The 25,064-nt window shown below is 40.4% G+C and overlaps 1 non-coding gene across 1 annotated transcript; it reads right to left on the minus strand.

Moving 5' to 3' along the window:
• Window positions 1–24,742: 24,742 nt before the first annotated feature.
• LOC127133328 (small nucleolar RNA R71) lies at window positions 24,743–24,849 on the minus strand. Its single transcript, XR_007807312.1, has one exon. It is a non-coding gene; the product is annotated as a small nucleolar RNA R71 (small nucleolar RNA).
• Between the last annotated feature and the right edge of the window lie 215 nt (window positions 24,850–25,064).

Below are 25,064 nucleotides of genomic sequence, written 5' to 3' on the forward strand. Positions count from 1 at the left end.
ATTCGAATTTTTGCACCTTGGAGATGGCAGTTGTTGATCAGCTTGTTTCCACGCGCGATTTTCCAAAACAGATGAAGATGAAGGTTGAGGAAGTTGAATGGAACAGCGAGCTCGATCCAAGGTTGCTCCAGGTGTGAGAATTCTCAAAATGCCATTGTTGAGCTTCCTTTGAACAATCACGAATCTTGAGGTTCTTGGCCTTGATTTGTCAAAACAGTTGGAGATTGAAGCTTGTAGAAGATGAATCCACAAAGAATCGTGCAAATTGATTGAGATTTGATGGAGAAAAGTTGAAAAATGCTTGATGAAGATTGAAGAGTTTTTGTGAATTTGGAGGGAAAGTTAGTTACAGCTCTTGAGAATTGTGATTATCTTTTTGCATTTCTGTTACAATTAAAGCTTTATACTCCACCTTAATCCAATGCACTAATCTCAATTAGCAATTTGGAAGTAATTAGCATAATGTGACTTAATGTGAAAGTTCCAAAATGGCCTTGCCAAACATTGCCATGTGACAGCTCATGACAGCTCAAGCAAGTTTCAATTTGCATTTGGAGAGTGTTGCAAAAATCCTCATCTCAAAATTCCATGTATTTCTCAAATTGGACCATTTTGCCCTTGGATTTTAATTGTTGCACTTGAAAATTGACCTTTTTCATTGACCATTTTTGATGAATTTTGATTATGCACCGTGAAAGTACATGTGAAATGGAGTTTGCTCATAAAAATATCACTCATTTTGGACATTCCATGTGAAAGTTATGCCACTTTGATTATAGGTCTTTTTGGAAAATGAATGGACCATAACTTGTCAACCATACATGGGAATTTCAAGTTCTTGGACTTTTTGGAAAGGTGAGACCAAGATCTACAACTTTCATGTTGGACAAATTTTCATTTGAAGCTTTTTTGGACATGTAATTTTGTGGTGAAAAACTTTCCATTTTTGGAAACTTCCATTACAAGTCACTTTCCATTTTTGGAAACTTCTGTCCTGACTTTATTTTCTTCATTCTTGAGCTTTGACATGTCAAATAAAACTTGTTTCAACATGAATGAAGTGTATCCAACTCTCTCCAACCTCCAAATCCATAAAATCAAGCACAGTTGACCACAGTTGACTTTTCCAACTGATAGATGAATTTGGCAATTTACTGATCAAGCTGAGCCCCAATCCTCTAATGAAATGGCCCAAGGATGAAACCCTAGCCTCAACATGCTTAATATAATCACATGATGATCCCCATATCCATTGTAGACCCCATCTCCTTGCCATGCCCTGATTGGCCCAATGCAACTGATTAGGGTTGACCAGTGGTCAAAACCCTAATCCCAAGGTATCTGATCAATCTTCTGAATCTCTTGGATGATATCAAGACCATGATGATGATGATGTATCATTACAACCAAGATGAAGATCAATCTCCTTGAGAATCCAAACCCTAACTCATAGCCCAATCCTCAGATGGCTAATGATCAGTCAATAAAACCCTAGGCTTGCACCTCCACTTCCTCATCTCCTGATCAAGACTTAAGAGGATGACTTGCACAATGTAACCACATGATATGCAATATGCAATGCCTAATGACCTAAAATGATATGCAATATGTTAAGCTAGTCCCAAGAGAGGAGGGCAAATTTTGAGGTGTTACAGATATGCCAGGGTCGGATACCGATGTCGTTGTGCACAAGCTATCATGGAGAGGAGACTGTCCTCTAGAGAAGCGGAATGCCGGTGCCACGTATCAGGGTGACTTTGTTTCATGATATGATTCATCATGAAATTGAATGCTATGTTGATGACATGATAGCAAAGTCCCAAACAGAAGGGGGGCATCTGGTAGACCATAGCAAGTCGTTTGACCGGTTGAGATAATTCAGACTGAGGTTGAATTCGAATAAGTGCACTATCAGAGTGCGGGCCGGTTAGTTGCTGGGGCTTATTGTGAGCGGAAGAGAGGAATCGAGGTTGATCCTGCTAAAAAAAAAAAAAAGAAAAATAGAAAGAAAAACAAGAAGTGCCTGAACCGAGAATAGAAAAAGAGGTTCGTGGTCTATTAGGTAGATTGAACTATATGTCATGGTTCGCATCTCCTCTAACAGCCACGTGTAAACCTATACTCAAGCTGTTGAAAAAAAAGAGATCAAACGGTCAGGTGAAATAATGAATGCCAAGGGGCATTGAGAGATACAAGAATAAGTTGCAGGAGCCTCCGATTCTGACGTCTCCCTGTGGAGGGACGACCATCAATTCTGTACTTGACGGCCTTCGAGGGGTCTACGAGGTGTATTGGGTCAGCATGACGAGTCTTGTCGAAAAGAGCATGCAATTTACCTTAGCAAAAGGTTTACCGACCGTGAAACAATACATTCACTATTCGAGAAAACTTGCTGTACTTTGGCATAGGCTGCTCGCCGATTGAGACAGTGTATGCTGGTTCATACCACTTTGTGGATTTCCAAGATGGATCCGATCAAGTATGGGTTTGAGAATCTAGCATTGACCGGACGGGTTGTGAGAGTGCAAAAGAATGCTGACTGATTTGTGATACTCTCAGAAAGCAATCAAGGGGTGTATTGTCTGATTACATCGCCCAGTAACCCATTGAGGATTATCTACCAAGGAAGTTTGAGTTCCCTGATGAGGACATCTCGAGGTGCTCAAATCGAAAGATTGTGAGGAACCGATCCCGGAGGAGGGGCCTGACCCTGAATCCGAACGGATTCTGATGTCTGATGGGGAAGGTTAATGGGGATGAGTTAGTGCCGTGTTGGTTACGCAAAAAAAAAAGATCCCACATTCCTTTCGTTGCCCGGATAACATGTGAATGCACCAACAATGGTGGCTGAGTACGAAGCTTGTATCCTGGGTATCGATTTTCGGTGCGTACGTCTACTGGGGCAATGTCGCGCTCGCTCGGGTATGGGATAGAAGTAATATTACTTGTTGAAGTCTAGATCTCGTGGTGGAGAGCCCTGATGGGTGAGAAATTAGAGGAGGCTGAGTGGATAAAGACTCGGTATGACGCATGGAGCCTGACTGAGGAAAAGAGGCTGACGGTTATTTGTCATGGGGCAGTTGTACCCAGTGAATGAAGCGTGTTGTTAACCGAGAAGTGTGACCTCGTGCGTACCACGTGGGAAAGCTGGTATTGAAAAGGATCCTTCCTCCTCAACGATCGTAGGGGCAAGTGGACACCCAATCATGAATCCCATTCGTGGTCAAGAAGGTTTTCTCTGGCGGAGCCTTGTTGTTAACGACCATGGATGGCGAGGATTTTCCATCCCCTACAGATGCAGACGCAGTTAAAAAATACTTCGTATAAAAAAGACCCGCTGGACGAAAAGAATAAAAGAGTCCAGGCAAAAAGGGGCATCCCGGCGAACCAAAAAACAGAAAGAAAAGGTTCGGGCAAAAATTAGGGATAAAATGAAAAAAAACTGTACACCTGGCAAGTCGAAAACCTGAAAAGGCGGCTTGGGCAAAAAAGGGGTATCCCGGTGGACTGAAAACCCGAAAGGGCGGTCCAGGCAAAAGAGGGATTGAAACGAACAACTGCGTCTGGCATGATCGTTTGTACTTTGGATATGACATGGATAGTCCCCGGTAGGGATCAGTCGGAAGCGTCTTGTTCAGAAGGCAGAAAGCACGGAGAGTCTGAGGACATATGGGGTGTAACCGAGTTGGAACTCGATGAGATCGTGGTTTCACATTGCCATTAGGATAGATTTTTCCTTTTGTGCGCGATTACCTCTTTTCAGGAATTGCCTCCTTTGTATTGCTCAGTTTGAGCCACACTTTTTCAGTCAATAAAATGCATATTCAGTCAAATAATTTTGTTTTGTTTTCATCACCGCTTTGATTGCAAAAACATCCGTTTATTTTGATAAAGAATCTTTGCATTTTGAGACATGGAGATCCCTTCCAATGCATGTTTATAAGATTGAAAGCTTGAAATCTTATTTGGAAGGTTGAGTGATCCAAGTGTTGAAATCTTGACACGCCTGGGGCAGGTTTTATCTAACGATCTCTTTTGCAGGTGCTGTTAGGTATTTTCACTCACTTGCAGGTTGTGATGTGGAAACTTTTGACGAAACAAATCCCCATGGAGTCCAATCAGGGACAAATGAATAGAAGAATGGTGAAAGGACGACGAAAGACGTACGACGATCCTTGAGGTTTTAATCAAGAAGACTCTTCAAAGTCTGAAGATTGGAAAGTCTGTATAAATCCCAGGAGTTCGCTCCCCGTCAGGCACGGAGCAGTTGGGAATGCAAGGTGATGAATCAGAAAAGTCCAGACGAGTCTGGGAGTTCTCAAAATTGGGAAGCCGACATTAGGATTTGGATGTTGAATGCCGTGGTTCGACGAGTCGGCGGGTGTTCAGTACCTGACTTTCCTCATCTCCCCAAGCAGAGTCGGGATGACTAATTCCTCAGCAGATTCAAGGTCTGTGGCTTCCCCTAGCAGGGTCAGGATGGTTATCTTCCCCAGCAGGTTGGAGATCGGGGTTTCTTCAGCAGACAGGCCTGAAGGTTGCTGTTTCCCAGCGGAGGTATCTGTGGGTGGTGGTTTCCCGAGCAGAGTCAGGATTGTTGTATCCCCAGCAAGTCAAAGACAGTTGTTTCCCCACAGAGTGCGTTGGTGGTTCTTTCCCCAGCGAAGTCCCCAAGCGGATCGGGTGCAGAGGAGGTTTTCCCCAACAAGGGTTGACGTCTCCCAGCAGTAGTGTTATTCCCCAGCAGGGTGGAGTTGGAGTGTTGGCGAGTTCCTCAGCAGAGTGCCTCGAGCTCCCTAGAAGAGTCCCTTAAGGGAGGATACCTTTTATGCATGCATCATTTAGGAGATCATAACATATTGCATAATAAATTGCGTAGCATTTCCATAATTATGGAGCATTGCGCTAAAAATCATCATGCATCATCATTGCAAGCATCAGCTAGTCTCAAGCCGAGGTTACCGTTTGAGATTTGGTTTCGCTAGTGAGTGAAGGTGCTACTCAAGCCGTGGTTACCGTTTGAGAGGTGGTTTCGCTGGTTGGAAGATCAATATCAGCATTGCAAGCATAAGTTAACCCCAAGTCGTGGTTACCATCCAAGAATAGGTTTTGCCGGTCAGTGAAGATGATACTCTGAGGAGTTTGGCATTGTGACGTTGGGTCAACGGTATTCCCCAGTAGCGCGATACTGGAGGAAGATTTCTGTCGTACGAGACTGAAGTTTGAAGATGTTACTCTGAGGTGTTTAGCATCGTGATTTTGAATCAACAGTATTCCCCCAATAGTACAATATTGGAGGTAGGGTTTCTGTCGGGCGGAGATGGGAATGTTAATCCAAGGAGTTTCGGGGTTCTAAAAGGAAAGGCAAACAAGAGAAAGAATAATCCCCAGCTAAACGCAAAGTGTTCGTTGGCTAGGGTTGAATAGAGAATAGCCGGTTCATGGCTTGATTTCCCCAACATGGGTCCTGGGCACGCGTGCCGACTCATTTATCACTGTTTTGTTGTCTCTGCCGATGCTGACGGGCAAGATGAGTTCCCGGTGTTCAGACCAAGGTGGTATTCAGACCAGTTTCCGATTTCCAGATCGAAGAAGTTCTCAACAATCAGGACGAAGAACTTGTGGCACTCCGGCCAGTTTCCGATTTCCAGATCGAAGAAGTTCTCAACAATCAGGACGAAGAACTTGTGGCACTCCGGCCAGTTTCTGATTTCCAGATCGAAGAAGCTCCCGACGATCAGATCGATGCAGCTTGCGGCAGTCAGGCCAGTTTCCCGGTATCCAGACTGAAGCGGTATCTAGACCGAGGTGGGTATTCAGACCAGTTTCCGATTTCCGGATCGAAGAAGCTTCCGAAGTCCAGATCGGTGCAGCTTGCGGCAGTCAGGCCAGTTTCCCGGTATCCAGACCGAAGCGGTATCTAGACCGAGGTGGTGTTCAGACCAAAGTGGCGTTCAGGCCAGTTTTTGCGTTCAGGCTAGTCTCCCGGTGTTCAGACCAACGTTAGTGCTCTCATATTCCGAGGATCAGTATTCAAACTGATAAGTGGTGTTCAGGCCATGGTTATCTCTGTGTTACCATTTATTTTGGTATACAGGTCGACATTCTGTTTCGGTGATCAGGCCGAGTTTCTCCGTACCAGACGGGTGCTTCTTTTAAGATTGCTTCGTCGCCAAGTCTGACAGGCGGTGTTAGTTATTTCCCATCAGAGTGCAAATTGTTCGTTTGTTCTTGGTATTCAATCACTCTTCACCCTGATCATCTGAAAACCGAGGTTATTCATATCGACATGTTCACAGTGGATTGAATAGGGGCAGCTGTAACACCTCAAAATTTGCCCTCCTCTCTTGGGACTAGCTTGACATATTGCATTTCATTTTTAGGTCATTAGTCATTGCATATTTGCATGTCATATGGCCACATTGAGCAAGTCATCCTCCTAAGTCTTGATCAGGAGATAAAGAGGTTAAGAGATTCAAGCCTGAGGGTTTCATGGATTGATCACTAGCCATCTGAGGGTGTGTGCTTCAATTAGGGTTTCTTGGTTCCTCAAGGAGGGTGGACATCATCTTGGTAGCAATGGTACATCATCATCATCATGGTCTTATCATCACCAAAGGATTCATTATTCATGATCAGTTCCTTGAGATTAGGGTTTTGACCTCTGGTCAACCCTAATCAATTGTATTGTGCCAGTCAGGGCTTGTCAAAGAGATGAGGTCTTCATTGAGATGAGAGATCATTCTATGGTTATATGGAGCTTGTGGAAGCTAGGGTTTCATGTTTGAGCCATTTCATCAGGAGATTGAGGCCCAAGTTCATCTGTGCATAACCAATACATCTATCAATCAACAAAAGTCAACCAAGGGTCAACTGATGGATTTGGAGGTGGGAGAGGGTTAGAAATACTTCATTCATGTCCAAACAAGTTTCATTTGACATTTCAAACATCAACATTGAAGAAAATAAAGTCAGATGAAAACTTTCCAAAAATAGAAAGTGACTTGTAATTCAAAATTGCCAAAAATGGAAAGGTTTTCTCCTCAAAATTACATGTCCAAGAATGCTTCAAATGAAATTTTGTCCAACATGAAAGTTGAAGATCTTGCTCTCACCTTTCCAAAAAGTCAAAGAACATGAATTTCTCATGTGTGGTTGGCAAGTTATGGATCAATCATTGCCAAGGGATTTTGAACTTCAAGCTTGCATAACTTTTGCATCAAATGGCCAAATCATGTGGTTCTTTTTGGAGCATTTCACTATTGATCTCCTTTATCCAAATCATGCATCACATTTCATCAAATCTCATCCCAAAATATTGAACTTTTCACTTGAATTCCATTTGAAAATTGGAGGGAAAAGGCAAATTTGAAAATTATGCTTTGAATTCACTTGGTTCCACTTGCCTTGGCTTAGAAACAACATTTTTGAAGTGAATCAAGACAAAAATTACACTGTTCCATTGGTTACTACATGTACAAGGCAATTTGCTAATGTGCACCAAAACTTCCAATTTCACTAATCATGTGCATTTTGGCTAATTGTGATTAGCAACATGTTTAACAGCACATATAAAAGGAAAATCACAACTGTTTTCTTGCTAATCATAACAGAATTGAGATCTAGATCTAGAAATCCAAAAATTCTTCAACTTCTTCTCTCAACTTTTCTCCATTTTTCTGCATAAACATTGCCTTTGCTTTGATCAATCCTTCATCCATGTGCATAAGTGAAGCTATTTGAAGCAAGATCACAAGGTTTTCGAGCAAATTCAAGGACTGTTGAAGCATGTGTTCAACAATGGCAAATGGAGATTGGAGCTAAATCGTGCCAATTCAACTCTCAAGCATTCATCCAAAGCATCATACAAGAGTTGTAGAGTTTCTGTTTCAGCATTGCAAGGCCAGAAAACATCAAATTCACTTCTGCCATTCAATTGAGGTCAGTTTTCGAATGTGATGATTCTTGAAATTGATACATGCTTTTGGTAGATCTTGGAATGTATGTTAATCTGCAAGTTGAATCGTTGAAATCCATGAAGAAACAAAGAAGTTATGTTGATTTTAAGATTGATGCACCAAAATGTTTTCCTTCGAATCTTTTAATGTAGAATGAATTAGGTTAAAATGATCATGGATTCGTGTTGCTTGTTAGAAGATCTTTCCAATGGTATAAGGTTTGTTAGTTTTGGTGATAAAATGTTCTTGAGCCATGAATGTGGATGAACAATGTATGAACCCTAGCTTTTGTTGTCCAGAACGCATTTTGATCCACAAATTGCCTTGCCTGCATGGTGTTTGATGTTATGCGCTCATGCACTGGACCACGTGTCCAGGTCCACTAGTAAGCGCGCTCTAGTTTCAAATACGCCCTCCCTTCGAATCCGGGCGAGGGACATTCCACCATGCCATTTGCATTTTTATTCCTTGTACCATGCCATGTTCATGTACATGTTTCAAGCCATTTTTTTTATTTTTTTCCTCATTCAATAATTCATAACTTCTTGATTACTTGTCCAATTAACATGAGATTTTTTCCATTGTGTTCATCATGATCTCTAAATTTTTTTGATTATTTTTACAAAAATTGTGCACGCCTGGATTTTTAGTTTGGCTAGGGAATGTTCATACATGTGTTTCCTTGCACCTTGCTTACCATTTTGATTGTGAAATGATGATGCTTAATCCAATGAAGCTGAAAATTTACATGCATAAACTAGACATCTTTAGGGATTTTTGGGTATAGAGTTTGTGATTTTATCATTTCTGGTTGTGGAGATATGCTATGATGAATGTAGGTGTGACAATTTGTGTCACACCCTTGCTTGCTTCACTTGTGGATTTTCATTACCATGCCATATGAACTCCAAATAATCTGAATTTTTTCATGTTGATTTTTATGGATGTTAAGTTTGAGTGTGAATTTTTGTGGATTTTTTGAGTGCATTTCCAATTTGTTTGAGAATTTCCTTTCTGTTTGACCAATTGTGGACTTTTTGTGAGTCATGATCTTAGATGATTTGTGAAATTCTTGATGTTTATTGGATGGACCTGAAATTTTGCACATGTATTCTAGACACCTTGAGGTTTGCCATGGATTTGGTTTTATGCCCATATCATGTTTGGATTCCGTTTTAGGCTTGTGTGAAGTTGATGCATGAAATTGTGCTTCCTTTGAGCTTGTTTTGCCATGCTTTGACTTATGAATTTTAATTGACTTGCTTCCACTTGTCTAAATGACTTGAAATTTGGTGTGATGATCATGTAGTGAGTGCTGTTTAGCCATGATTTTTCTTGGGATTTATTGAATTAGTTTTGAGTTAGTTTGGGTTGATTCATTCTGTTTGGTCCAATGAGCTTTGAAATTGCATGCTTTGCACTATTTGTTGTGTGAAATGGAATTGGGGTATGATATGAATGTGAAACCACTTGGACATTGTTCTAATTTGATTGAACTTGATTTGTGCCAATTTTCATGTTCTGTTTTGGGTTATTGCTCCCTCTTGGACCCTAGGCCTTGTCTTATGGGTTTGCTTCTCATGTTTGAGCTTGGTTTGCAGGTTAAGAAGCATATGACTATGAAGGAATTGATTCACATGGCTTGAGTTGCTTATTTGGTTGATGTTGATTAACATTAAGTTTGTTTTGTAGGTGGCTTATAAGTCATTTGTGTTGAGCATGGGCTTATGCTTTGCTTGATGCATTGCTTGTGTACAGTTAACTGTTGACTTTTAGTTTGACTGTTTGACTGTTTGAGCTGTAAACTGAATGAGTTAGATTGTTTTCAGGTACATTAGTTGCTATAGTTCATTGTGGACGTGCTTTTTCTGTTGCTTGGTTGCTTAACCAATTGAGGTATAGCTCACTGACTTCATGTAGTTTGGAAGACCTGGCCTGTTATTTGGTCAGGCACCTGTCTGAAGTCCTCCTTAAGAGGCAATGCTTGTGATTGTTTATCTTTGTCCCCAAGCAGGAAAAGACCTTTGTTAAGGCAATTGGCAGACACAAGAGATGTGCAATCCATCTCCTGTTATTCAGTTGAGTCATCCCTTTGCTCACACAGCTGGTGTTGATGCATTGTGGGTATTAACCCAAGATCCTTGTACAGTTGTACAGTTGAGTCAGTCATAAGTGTAGAAGGGTTCCAACTTTCTGAACCCACACTTCCTTTGTCTAAAGCTCTCCCAGGCCAAGGATAAGAGCTGTGAGGCACACCCCTCACTTCCTATTTCATCTGCTTCACCCTAACTCTCAATGTTAGGGTTAAGAGCTAACATCACTCTGATACAGTTGGCTTGCTTTTGCAGCCTAACCCTTGTGTGAGCCCACTTTGTCTGTATATAGTGTGTGCTAATTGTGTATGTTTGCTTTATTTTGATTGTGCTTGTATGCTTTGCTCTGCCTGTTTAGGATTAGCTTGCTGTTTATGCAAGTAGATAGAAAAATCAACCTAGGACCATTGTGGAATACATGATAACTATTAGGCTCGAGTCAGTCTCCCTCTTAGTTGGTCATTTCCCAGTCTCTGATTAGGAGAAAGTTTCTCCCCTATTAAGGGGAACTACGTTGCCCTGATCCTCATACCAGATGAGGTACGTAGGCAGGAGGTCTTGCGAGATCTCTTCGGGCACCCTTTTTCTTTTTGTGTGTGTTTGCTTGACAGTTGCTAGGCTCGAGTGCCAGACTCCTTAGTAACTTGTTGTCTGTTTGGTTCCTTCTTGTGTGTTAGGAGATGGATGTAAGCCCAACGATTGGCATTCCGTATCCTATTGTTGTGTGCTTGGAGTCCGATATAAGTCCATCAAGTGGAATTTGGTTTCCAGTGTGGGTTTGTTTGGTTCAGAGTCTGATATAAGTCCAGCGATTGGCATTCGGTTTCCATGTTTGCCTGTGTGCGTGTGTTTTGTTTCGGCGTGCGTGAGCCGAACTACGGTAGCTCTGATTCTCATTCCAGATGAGATACGTAGGCATAGGATGCGATGTCCTAGCGAGCCCTCTCCCCTCTTCCTCCACCTGTGTTGTCTTCGGTGTGTGTGTGTGATGTTTGTTTTAGCAACCTTGTTCTATCTTTTGAGCGTGGATCCCGTCGAGTATGACGGATGCGTAGGGGTGCTAATACCTTCCCTTCGCATAACCGACTCCCGATCCCATTCTCTTTGGTCGCGAGACCATGTCTTTTCCAGGTTTACTTCGAGCGTTTCCTTTCCCTCTTTTGGGATAAATAACGCACGGTGGCGGCTCTGTTTGTTTTGTTTTAGCCCGCCGGTTGTTTTTCGCGGATGCGACACTTCCACGTAAAGGACATCAGATATAGAGGGAAGAGTACCATTACCAATAGTTCCGGAGCCTCTGATCCTACCTTTCTGATCTCCTCCGAAGCCTACAAATCCAGCGTGTTTAAGTTCCAGGCTTTGGAACATAGACTTTCTTCCCGTCATGTGTCGCGAGCATCCAGAGTCCAGGTACCATGACTGGTGTTTGAACTTTGCTGCATAGGATATCTGCAACATAAACAATCTTATCTTTTGGTACCCAGAGTCTCTTGGGTCCTTTCTGATTAGTTTTCCCAGAGTTTCTTATAACTTTGGGTTTTCTAGCATTTTCAAATTTTTGTTCTTGTGTGTGTGTAAAGTGATATGAAAAAGGAGATTTAAGTTGGTCACTAGTAGAAGTTTTATCTTCCGTAGGATCATACCCAATTCCCTTTTTATTGTTTTGACTGACTCCATAAATCATGGATGCCATAACACTCCTTCCTATCCCATTTTTCAGAAATTCTTGAAAGGCTTCTTCGTATTTATAAATTATCGTATTTGAAGTCTGTGGAGCTTGAGATAACGCTTCTTCCAGTTCTAAACGATTTTTATTTGCTGCATCTCTTTGTAATGTTAAAGATCTGATTTCATCTTCTCGTTTTAGAATTGTCATCTCAAGTTTTCCACATTCTTCAAATTTTTCTTCAAGACAGCCTTTTATTGCTTTAAACTTTTGTTTTAGTTTCTGATATGAGCTAAGAGTTTCAGACAAGCATGATTCAAGATCAGATCGAGAGAATTTAGAAAATACCTCTTCAGATTCTTCATCTGAACTGTTATTAGAGGTGGTAGCCATGAATGCTACATTGGCCTGTTCATCAGAGTCAGATTCTGATGAGTCAGATTCACTATCGTCCAAGGTAGCCATTAGTCCCTTCTTGGTTCTGAGGGGATTTTTCTTGAAGCTCTCTTTTCTGGAATTGTCTTTCTTTAGCTTGGGGCATTCATTCCTGTAGTGACCTGTTTCTTTACATTCATAACAAGTAACATCTTTGTTAGTTTTACCTTTTGAGGTTGATTCTGATCGATCCCCTCTGGGTCTTGGTCTTCTGAAGTTGTTGTTCCTCTTTTTCCAGAGTTGTTTAACTCTTCTGGTCAGGAGGGACAATTCTTCTTCCTCATCAGAATCTTCTTGTTCAGAGTCATCTGTATCTTCTGTCTCGGCCTGGAATGCTTTGGTTCTGTCAGATTTGCGTCTTTCAGATCTGGACTTTAATGCTACAGACTTGTTCTTCTTCTGAGGCTCATCTTCCTCTAGTTCTATCTCATGGCTTCTGAGGGAACTGACAAGCTCTTCAAGACTGATATTGTTCAGATCCTTAGACAGCTTCAGAGCAGTGACCATGGGTCTCCACTTCTTTGGCAGGCTTCTGACTATCTTTTTGACGTGGTCTGCAGTTGTGTATCCTTTGTCTAGAACTTTGAGACCTGCAATAAGAGTTTGGAATCTAGAGAACATTACCTCTATGGCTTCGTCATCTTCCATTTTGAAGGCTTCATATTTCTGGATAAGCGCCAGAGCCTTTGTCTCTTTGACCTGAGAGTTTCCTTCATGAGTCATCCTCAGAGAGTCAAGTATGTCTTTGGCTGTTTCTCTGTTGGTGATCTTTTCATACTCGTTGTAAGATATAGCATTGAGAAGTATGGTTCTGGCCTTGTGATGATTTTTGAAAACTCGCTTCTGATCATCTGACATCTTACTTCTGGGAACTTCAACTCCATCCTCTATGACAGGAGGTTTGTATCTATCTGTGACAATGTCCCAGAGATCAGCATCATAGCCTAGAAAGAAGCTCTAAATCCTATCTTTCCAGTAGTCGAATTTTTCTCCATCAAAGACAGGAGGCTTAGCATTGTAACTGTCTCTTTCATTTGTGTGGGCCATGGTTTTTCTCGTTCTGGATCTCTCTACACTGTTAAGTGTTTGATTAGAAAATCAATAACAGAGCCGAAGCTCTGATACCAATTGAAGGTGAGAAAAACAAGAAAGGGGGGTTTGAATTGTTTTGGAAAATAAGCGCTTTTGCAAAATAAAATCACACAGGATTTTATACTGGTTCGCTTATAACACAAAGCTACTCCAGTCCACCCGGCCAAGGTGATTCCGCCTTCAACAATGACTTAATCCACTAATCTTGAAAGATTATTACAACCAACGTCTAAGAGAAAGATCTCTTAGTCCTCTCAAGTATACAGACTGCGCAGAGTCACTTGAGGAAATAAAGTAATAGATAAAAGGACTTTGTAATCTAGAGTGCTTCTAGGATAAAGCAAATATTACAACAGTAAGAACAAAGAAGTGTTTCACGTACTAAGCAAAAGCTTCGTGAAAGATTGAGAGAGATAGAAGAAAAGGTTTATGTGCGTTGGTGTGTCTCTCAATGCTGTTTGCTGTCCTTTATATAGAGGTGAAAGGACCGTTGAAATTGATGGCAGATAATTTTGTCTTGATTAGGAAACAATGCCATAACTTCTGTTGTTTCTTGCCAAAATAACTTTGTCTTCCTGAATAACTTCTTTCCAATAATAGTTCCTTTCCATTTAAGTTCGAAGTTGACGTTATTCTTTCTGAATTAGGAATTCCATTATCAGAGTCTACGTAACTCTGTTAGACTGAGATCTTGCTATGTGGCTTCAGAGCTTCTGAGATTTTGATCGCTTAGAGTTCTGATGGTGACTTCAGATACTGTTGTGAGCTTCTGGAATTTGATATACCGTTGTTCAGAGTCAGATCTTCTAGAGCGTACTTCTTCTTCAGATGCTTCTGATATTCTGATCTGCTGTAAGCTCAGAGTCAGAACTTCTAGAGCGCATTTATACTTCAGATGCTTCTGATCTTCTGGTAATTTGTATCTGATTTGATTCTGAATCTGATGACGTAGTCAGATTCCTCTTAGAGTCCTGCACACTTAGAAACTTTTCGTTAGGGTGCCATTTTTGGTTTCATCCTTTGTTATCATCAAAATCCTGGAATCCTGGAAACTTGTGTCTAAGACTCTCTACCCGAGTATGAGAGCTTACTTGAGATAGGAGAGATTGAGTAGTATGGTCCCCGAAGTTCCTTCCCCGTGTAGGGTCGTACGAGAACCTCATTTAGTGGTAGAGTCTCTTAAGAGGATTGATGACCATCGTGCTTTCGGTGTAAGCATCCTTACCTTTATTAGAGTCAGTGACCCTAAGACCCCCTTTTAGAACATTTAGCCATGGCCAGCCTAGACCGATGGTTGCATAGTATAGGTCCTCGAGGTGCCTTCCTTGTAAGGGTCGATACGAAGATCTCACTTAGAGTAGATGACCTTGATGGAGCAGTCGCCTAGCAAGTAAATTGACATAAGCGGCTGATAGTCAAGGGAGTCCATGACTCTAGGGGAAGTGTCTTACACCCAAATTCTCAAAAGCTATAAATCATACAAAGTGAGAACCCTGGTTTGAAAATCAGTCATTATTAAACCTCACACTTTGTCATGATGGTCCCAGACTTTGAAACCGTACCTAAAGTCCGTGGAATCTAATAAAATTCGTTCATTCATACATACATTCATTCATCATCAAATTAATAAGCAAATCTCTTAATGACTTCGTTTGTTTAAACTTAGAATTACAAGACTCTTTACCAATATAATCATGGATCCCTCAGCAAGGAAAAACACTTCCACTTTCAAGTTCAAAAGTCCAGACATCAACTCGTTGAAGGTCCTTTGCTCAAAAGTATTAGCCCTTAAGGACAACAAATTCAGAGCCAACTTTGGTAACATCGTAGATCTTCTGATCGAGAAAGTTAACTATGGTGCAATCACTACATTGGCCCAATATTACGACGCCCCTCTGAGATACTTCACCTTCCCAAATTTTCAGATCTCTCCAACCTTTGAAGACATTGAGAGACTTCTCAACCGATCGATAAATGAACACAACCCCTTCCCCAAGTTGGAAGAAGGATTCTGCTTGACTGAACTCTCAATTGTCTTGGGTATCAACGCCAATAAACTAATGGCCAATTGGGGATCTAAAGGTGCCTTCAAGGGTTCAACTCAAAGATTCCTCGAAGCCCATGCTTGGGAGATCATTAAGGAAGAAAGGTCAGACTTCTGTGGCGCAACATTAGCACTTTTGATTCATGGAATTTTTCTATTCCCAAATTTAGACAAGTTCGTGGATCATTTAGCTGTTGAAGTATTTCAAACCAAAAACTCGATGCCATTTCTGCTTGCCGACTTCTATCATATCTTCCATACGAGCCATAAGAAGAAAGGAGGTACCTTCCTTTGTTGTGCTCCCCTGGTACACATATGGATGAGGGCTCGTATTCCTCAACACGGACTCTTTGCTCAAAGCAACCTATTATGGCCCCAAAAGTTTGCATATCTCTCCACTAGTTCAATACTTTGGTACAAGAGAGAATGGGAAATAAAGGATGTCATTTCAAGATATGGAGGGTTCCCGAACGTACCCTTAATAGGAACGCAAGGTTGTATTAACTACAACCCCGCACTCCTCAAGAGACAGTTGGGATACACCATGTTGAGTCCTCTTGAGGATCGAGACTTCATACCTTTCATCGTCAATACCATGGATCCACTCGATTTAAACGTGAAGAGAGTGCGAAGAGCTTAGACAAGCATAATCCAGATTGACCAAGAGTGGGGCAAGAAGAATATCCTAGCCAAGGAACCCTACTTTGTGTGGGTAAAAGAAAGGGCTAGGATTGTCAAGATGCCTTTTCTTTATGACCATTCTTCATTTTCGTTGGTGCCCAAACCTGAGCCTATTCTGCAAGAAGACATGGACAGACTTACCAGCAAACTACAAGAGCTTGAGTTGGAAAACACTTAATTACGAGTCCAACTCAACCGTGCCAAGGAACATAACCACATCTTGGAAGACAAAGGTAGGCTAGTATGTGATAAGTTTGCAACCAACAAGAAAAGGTTAAGGGAAATCGAAGGCGGGAGAGTCTTGGTTGGTGGTTCTCTATAAGGAGCCAATTCTGAGCTAGACGCTTGCAGTGGCCAGTTGGATCAAGCATTCCGAACCATTAGGGACCTTGAAAAAATCATTGAGAGGTTTAATGCTATGAAGAAAGAGTCTAGAGAGGATTACGAAGCCCAAATCCACGAGCTTTGGACCATTCTGAAAGAGTGCAAGGAACTCTTGGCTAAGGAATAACTAGAGAGAAAGAAGGTTCACCGAAGCTTCTTGCACGAGTAATTCAACCTTAAACTACCTTGTGAGCAAATTAAGAACCTGAAGATGGGAATCTACGATCAGGCATACATGGAATTGAAGGTAGAGAAAAACAAGAAAGGGGGGTTTGAATTGTTTTCACATGAATTAAAATATTTTTACAATAACACACACAAAATAAATAATCACAACACAAACGATATATCCTGGTTCGCTTGAAACTCAAAGTTACTCCAATCCACCCGACCAAGGTGATTTCTACTTCAATAAGGACTTAATCCACTAATCTCAACATATTATAAAATTCGTCTAAGAGTTAAACAACCTCTCAACCCTCTCAAGTCTATAGACCTAAACAAGTCACTTGAGGAATCATAAACAATTTCAAGAATTACAAGTGTTTGGCTAGATGCTTCTAGATAAGTAGTAAAGACACAATTTAAGAACAGGGAATGACAACCACACAATATTGAGCAATAACTCTTGTATGGAAACTATTTCTTACGACAATGTTGGTGAAGAATATTCAGAGTATGAGAAAGTTGTTGTATGAAAGTTGTCTTATTCAACAAGATGTAAGGAGGCCCTTGTATAGCACTTGAGATGATACAGTTGGGGGGAAATCAATAAAGATTTCGTGCCAGTTGTGGGAGATAAATGTAGAAAAAATCTTGTCCTTTCTATAGTAGTCTTGGAGTATAATCCATTGTTTCCTTAAAAAGAATTATACTACAATTTGAATGCTTCTAGCTTAAGTTTCTGATCAGGTGATATCTGATGCTTGTTTCTGAGCATGTCTCAGAGTGAGGTGAGCATGATCAGAGTCTTCAAAGTTAGAGTCTTCAGATATCTTTTGCAGAGTCTTCAGATATCTCTTGTAGAGTCTTCAGATGTGTTTTGCAGAGTCTTCATATATCTCTTCCAAAGTCTTCAAAATTAGATCATCAGAGCTTGAACTTCAGAGTCAGATTCTTCAGGTGATTGCTCCTCAGATGCATTATGTTAAGAATCTGATTTCTCTTTGTGCTGGGTAAGCGCTTCTGGACTAATTCAGATGCCAGATATTCATTTCTTGATGATCAGAAGGTGACTTATTAGAGTTATTTTAACTTAGAATCCTGCACACTTAAGAAAACTGTTAGGGTACCAAATTATTTCATTCTTTGTTACCATCAAAACATAGAGATATATTGCATAATTGAAATCTTGTTCTAACAATCTCCCCCTTTTTGATGATTATAAAACTTTGTATTTTGATGAAACAATAAGTACTTTCAGTGATGCTAAACTGAAAATGATCAGAGTCAAATAGAAAAGTGACTCCCTCTGAGATTAGCAATCTCCCCCTAAGTCTGATACTTAATAAAAAAATTTAAAGATATTTAGAATCAGATATGGGTTTATGGGTTAGAGAATTTCTTACTAAATCTTCTTAGGTTGCTTGACTTGATTTATTAGTTTCTCAGATAAAATTGCAGTATCCCTTGATTGAGATAGGTCCTAAGAATTTACTTAGAGCTATGCAATAAATTTATCTCAGAATCTAAGCAGTGCATTTCTGAGATTTAGATAAAATAATTTATCAAAATACTTCTATCTAATTCTCCCCCTTTTTGTCAGACTCAAAAAGCAAGTAAATCAAAATTCATTGATAAGTATAAAAACTTCATATAGTACAACGAGAAAAGAAGCAAAAGAAAAAACCTTAGAGTAAAAAACACTTAGAAAAAAATACATAGAAATCCTAAAGTGTCTAAGGGTTAGGTGGAGGAGGCATCCTCTGAAGTAGCTCAACTAGCAGGCTCTAAACGCTGGAGTTAATCTGATCCTGTTTGTCGAGTCTGGCTCTATCCAGTTGTTGTTCCTTCTGCAACTCTTCTAAAGTCCAAATGACCATAGGGGAAAGGTCAGTTGTTGATGACTCTCCTTGAGTCAGAGCAACCTCAGCGGTCTTCTTAGTAGCTTCAACAGCTTTCTGAGCAGCTTCAACGGCCATTGTTGCTTCTGCTTCAGCTTTCTCTCTGGCAGCAACTTCTACAGCTGGTTTCTCAACAGCTTCTGCAACTGCTTTCTCAGCAGCCTCCTTGGCAACTTTCTCTGCTTCTTCCCTTTCATCCTTCTCAGCTGCTTCCTTCGCCAGACGGGCCTCTAGCTTTTCCTTATCACCTCTAATGAAACCATTTCTAACTTGTTCAGAGAGACCCTTCATCTTGAAGATCTCAGAAGTGATCCATATGATGAATCTGTTCCAGTTAGTCCTTACTTCAGAAGGATTCTCACTGGTGTTGTATTCTTCAGAGTGCTTCTTGAACCTGGAAGCTGAACTCTATGAGAATTTGGCTAATGCCTCATCAAAGATGGGTAGTATAAGCTCAGGTTCAGAGGGTTCGTGAATGGGTTCAGATGGTTCAGGTATAGAAGAAGTCTTTTCAGAGTTAGTTGTGGCCTGAAGGTATTCATGATTTGGTGAGGTTGGGCCAGGATAATCTGAACCAGAATGTTCACGGTCAGAGGAGAGGTCATAGTACGGGGGGGAGCTATGGATGGTGGAGAGGGTTGGTGATAGGGGTTCGTTGAACATGAGGGCTTCAGAGTGGGGGATGGATGTTGTTTGGAGGTTGAAGAGAGGTAAGGGAGGTGAATGTGTGATGCACCTGAGAGGGATATGGTTAGAGGTTGTGGGTTCTGATGGTTTTGGTTCAGAAAGGGTTGGTATAGATGGTGTTGGTTCATATGAGGTAGGGAGTGGGGTTGTTGGGTGTTGAGATTTGGATTTTTCTTTGGGAGCTATAATGTGTGTGGTAGGTGGAATGAAGGATGTTGTAACTGTGGTTGGGAGTGTGGGGGTGGTAGAGGGAGTGATGAGGCAATTTTCCTAGAGCCATAGGTATGTGGAGCTTCTGAGATAGATAACTTACCAAAAGGTGTTGAAAAAGAGGTCAGAGGCACCAACTTCTTCTTGGTCGTTGAAGACTCTCATCTTGAGAGTCTTCTTTTTCTGAGCAATCGTCTTCTGAGAAGGTTACCTTTTTTTCTTCAAGAAGTTAGGAGGATGATTTGGGAGCCAGTCCAAGTTGAAGCCATATATGTCATAGCCTTGAGCTTCTAGATCTTGTAGATAACATGCTATGACTTCTAGAGGATCAATCTTTGTGAAGATATACATCTCATTTGATTTCTCTCTTTGGTCCTTCAGAGCTTCCCAAGAGGTGTTTCTGGTGGGTTTGACATGGACCTTGTCAATAAATCCCATACTCTTTAGATTCCTCCTGTTGAGAGGCTTCCCCACGTCCACGGTGACGTCTTCCATTAGATTTAGCTGAATGAGATGATCCACCAGACCACTCTCAATAAGAACATATGATATTAGCCTGTCCAAAGGTGTGTAGTTCCTTGGCTTCATGTTGTTCCAAGTGTCTTTGACAGAGTCTCTTAGATACTTGAAGAAGAGAGAAGGTAGGTTGAGCTTCAGACCTTTGTGCAGACAGTAGAGGATGCACTTCTGATATGTGTTGATGTAGTCAAAAGAGTTGGATGATGGAAGGTGGTGGATGCATCCCATAATTATCTTGAGCCACACCCTTAAATTCCTGTGGAGCTCTTGATTCTTCTAGGATGTTCTTCCTTCAGAGTTCTAAGAGAAGATGGTGGGGATGATTTCCTGGGACATGTACTTAGCCCTATGATTAATGTTGTAGATTCTTCTTCCCTCAGCCTTCTCCATATTCAGAAGTGCGACAATAGACTTTTTAGTAATGAATATCTTGATACCCAGATTGTGAGAGACGATGCAGCGACCATCGCAGTCAGCGAATCTCCATAATTCTTTCACCAGATTCGTGTAGATAGGGCCATAGAGACGGTTGAAATAGGTGAGCCAACCCTGATTTCTTAAGTTCTGGTGTTAGATCCATACCATTTTCTTTGAGGTTTTAGAAGTCCACCAATAACTCACACAAAACTTCTAGTTGTTCAAACGGTGTTGATAGATTGATGTGGGTTGGACGATCAAGAATATGGGGTTCTTGATAGGAGGTTGTTGTTTAAAGTGCAGTAGTGGATACAACTTGTTGTGGGAATTTGTAACACCTCAAAATTTGCCCTCCTCTTCTTGAGACTAGTTTGGGGCATTGCATTTCATGTTAGGACATTAGGAATTACATTTTGCATCTCATATGAAAATGAGAAGGTCATCCTCCAAAGTCTTTTCAAAAGATGGGGAAGTTAGGTGATTCAAGCCTGAGGGTCTCTATGAATTGATCATCAACTATCTGAGGGTATGGGCTCCAATTAGGGTTTCTTGATTCTTAAAAGGTCTTGAGCATTATCCTATCTGCAAAGATATATCACCATCATCATGGTTCTATCATTATCAAGGGTTTCAGAGTTCATTCTCAAGTTCCTTTGGATTAGGGTTGTGACCTATGGTCAACCCTAATCAATGCAGTTCTTCCAACTAGGGTTTTCTCAAAGAGATGAGGTATTTTCTTGGGAAGAGGATCACATGATTATTATAAGGAGCTTACATGAGCTAGGGTTTCATTTTGAAGCAATTTCACCAAGTGGTAGAGGCTCAAGTTGATCAAGACATTTCAAGGTCATCTGAGGATCAAAAGTCAACTGTGCAGTCAACTGAGGGCTATGAGGTGGGGAAATGAGTTGAGACACCTCAATCATGTTCAAATGGGGTCTATTCATCATTCTAAGCTTCCATCTTGAAGATTCAAAGGTCATGGCAAAAGTTACTAAAAATGGAAAATGACCTATAATTCAAAGTTTCCAAATTTGGCAAGTTCTTGGTCCACTTTCAAATTGACTTTTCAATATTAAATAAGTTTCAAATGGATTTTTGATGAACATGAAAGTTGTAGATCTTTGTCTCCCCTTTCCAAAAAGTCCTAATTCATGTCCATGCGATGAATGGTTAAGGAGTTATGGTCATTTGATCACAAAGTGTGCATGGAAATTCAAAATGGCATAACTTTTGATATAATGCTTCAATTTGGTTCATTCTTTTTGCAAAGTGCTTATCATGTTCAAGGCATCTCAAAATGACATAATTTGACTCAATTGTGCAAGCTAAGCCTCAAGGAATCATGGTCAAAAGTCACATTATTTCACATTTGTTCTAAGGATGATCCCATGCTACAAATCAAAATTCACAAATAATCAAGGCAAGGCTTCACTTCAGCTTTCTTCATGGACCATATTTGAGTAAAAATGAGCCATTGCCATGCATGAGAGAGGTGTGTATGTTTCTTGTTTCACACATGTTCAAAATGAAGCAAATCTTCACCATTCATTTTTGGCTTAGGATGCAAGCTAAACAACCTTCAAATCCTGACCCTTGGTTGCTTTTGAGTGGATTAAGATCCTAGCATGGGGATGAGCACGTGCATTATGGCCATGGGAGCTCAATTTGCATTTTTGAAAGTTGCATAGTAACTCACTAATCATGATTAGCAAATGGTTAAAATGATTATCAGTGTCATTAGCAAGAAGTATAAATAGCAAAACCCTAATCACAAGCTTCATAACTGCATTTTCAGATCTAGAATCCAAGAAATTCTCTCAAAATCTCTCTCTTCGAATTTGAATTTTCTCCACACATCTCTCAAAGATTATTGCAGATTCTTGATCCTCATACTTCACTGAGCAAGAATCATCCATCGTTTGGTGTAATTCTTCAAGAAATCAAGCAGTTCAAGTGCATTATCATGATGAACGGATTTGGAAATTGAGGCACATTCAAGAGGTTTCATCCATTTCTTTTTGCATAAAGCTTTAGAGATCTCCATTTCCAGGTGACTCCATTTTCACTCTCTCCTTTTGCTGATTTTAGGTTATAGGATTGAAGATCTTGTTGTGTAGGTTGATAACATGAAATGATATAACATTCTATGATTCAATTTAATTAAATTATATTATTATTTACTTCAATTTATTTCATTTTATTCGATATTACTCGGTATTTTCTTTCTATTTATCCCAGGTAGTTTATTTGAAGCACAAGTGAAAAAGGAAGAAAAGGAGGTGAAAAAAGGAATGAAAAGAAGCAAATATCAAAAGCCAAAGCCCAGCCCAAAAAGCACAGGCGCTGCACCTGTGACGAGCGTCACACAGGCTGTGACGAGCGTCACGCTTTACCCACTTGTGTTACGAGCGTAACACATGGTGTGACGGACGTCACACCAGTCTCCTATATTTTTGGCTTCAGAGACGTTGAGGCCTATTTGTACGCCTGACCATTTGGCACGTGAAGACCCTTTTACGCGGAAGACTTTTGGAAGTAGTTACGAGAAGAGACCAATATAAATAGTAGTTTTTGGCAAACCCTCGGGACGCTCTTTTTTTTTTCTTGGCCGTTTTCTCTTTTTCGCACTTTTTCTCTTCCAGCAGCATAAGTATTTTACAGCATTATTTTTACAACTTTTATATTGTTTCCTTTGCAATTTCTATTTTCTTTTTCAGCAATTACTTAATTTTTCGCACAGTAGTTTCTACACCGGAAACTATTGTGTACCTTTCACTAGATCTAACCTTACGTTAGACCCTAGATTTTTATTCCTTCAATTTTATTTTCCTGTCCGATTGAAGAATTCAAGAACAAATCCAACCGGTCTGTGGTGGAGTGTTCAAGACTGCTATTTAATTACTCAGGTTCTTTAATTATAGTTTGAATTTATATATGCTTTGTTTTACTGTTTATTTATGTTATTTGCCTGAGATGAAATTATTTATGCATGCTGATTATTTAGATCTGTTTAGTATGTCTGGCTAATTCATTTAGGTGTCGGTATGTAGAGTAAGCGGAATGAAGGAATCAAAACTAAGTTGGTTTAATTAAGTTTAAAATAAAATCACTCTTTTTACGGTCTCAACTTACAGGTTTAATAACAAGGTTTTTGTACGAAAGTAAAAGACATAAAGAAGTTAAAATCAATAGAACGAGAGTTTGAGTTTTTAACTGGACAGTGTAAGTTGGACATTAATTCTAGATCAGGGCGAGAGCAATTTTTAGAGTTAATTAAATTCTAATCTTTTCCAAAAAGTATTTTTAAAGGTTAAGTGTGAGGACGAGAGTTAAGCATTTGAATTTAATTATATAACCTAAGTCAACAGAGCGAGAGTTTGAGACAAGGGTGTTTAAACGATTAGTGTTTTCTTAAAAAGAGTTTCTATGGATTCTATTGTTTTCAAAAAGTGGTTTTTGACTTAACTAATAAGTGACAGCTACGTTAATATAAAATCATAGTTTATTCAACAGAACGAGAGTTTGAGATAAGACTTTTAAACAATAGTGTCAACTGAAAAGATTTATTTTAAAACCAAGAAACCAACGAAGAATTGATTCCCTAATTACGACGAACTACATACCGATATCCGCTTAATTAATATTTAATTTAGATCTTATTTTTAGTTTTAACTTTTCCCCAAACAATCAAAGTATCATCCGCCTTAGCTTTACGAAGTAACCTTAGAAAACGGTATATCGATTCATAAGTCCCTGTGGGATCGATATCTTTTAAAACTACGCGATAGAACTGTGCACTTGCAGTTTGTACCCCAAATTCGACTCATAAAGTCGCGATCAAGTTTTTGGCGCCGTTGCCGGGGACTTTTATTTAGTCGATATCGTAACTCTTCTGTTACGCTGTAGAGACTAAGGCTTTTCTTTTTCTTTTCTTTCTTTCGTTGATTTGTATGCCACACACTCGCTCACAAGGCGAGCCGCACTACTTACGAATCAACGATATCGAACTATATCTTCGAGTCTTACGACGAATTCGGGAATATCGTGCTGCAAACAATCTCCCTCCTAGCGAAATTCCTGATTTCAAAAATCTTTTTTCTTCGATACCCGAGATGGCAGAACCAGCTCGTGCTCTTCGAGATTACGCCGCTCCATCGCAAGATGAGCCGCATTCGAGTATTGCTCCACCCGCAATCGAAGCAAACAACTTCGAACTTAAACCTTCATTGTTGCAGGCAGTGCAACAGAACCAATTCTCTGGAAATCCTACCGAGGATCCAAACCTTCATTTATCCGTATTTGTCCAATACGCTGATACTGTTAAAGCTAATGGTGTCACTTCAGAGGCAATTCGACTTCGTCTTTTTCCTTTCTCGTTAAGAGATAGCGCTAGAAGATGGCTCCAATCTCTTCCTTCCAACTCAGTCACCACATGGAACGAGTTGAAGAAAGTCTTTCTTGCCCGATATTTTCCGCCAAGCAAAACAGCTATGTTAAGAGCCCAGATAAATGGATTTAAACAGAAAGATAACGAGTCTCTTTTCGAAGCATGGGAAAGATACAAAGACATGATGAGACTTTGTCCACACCATGGTTTAGAGGATTGGTTAGTAATTCATACATTCTATAATGGTCTCTTGTACAACACGAGGTTAACAATAGATGCCGCCGCAGGTGGTGCACTAATGAACAAACCTTATGCTGATGCTTACCAACTTATCGAAAGCATGGCTCAAAACCACTATCAGTGGGGAAGCGAACGAACAATGGTGGAAAAACCTCAAACGAAAATTGGCATGTACGAGATAAGTA

This window comes from Lathyrus oleraceus, chromosome 3, assembly GCF_024323335.1.
Source record: "Lathyrus oleraceus cultivar Zhongwan6 chromosome 3, CAAS_Psat_ZW6_1.0, whole genome shotgun sequence".
Classification (NCBI taxonomy): Eukaryota; Viridiplantae; Streptophyta; class Magnoliopsida; order Fabales; family Fabaceae; genus Lathyrus; species Lathyrus oleraceus.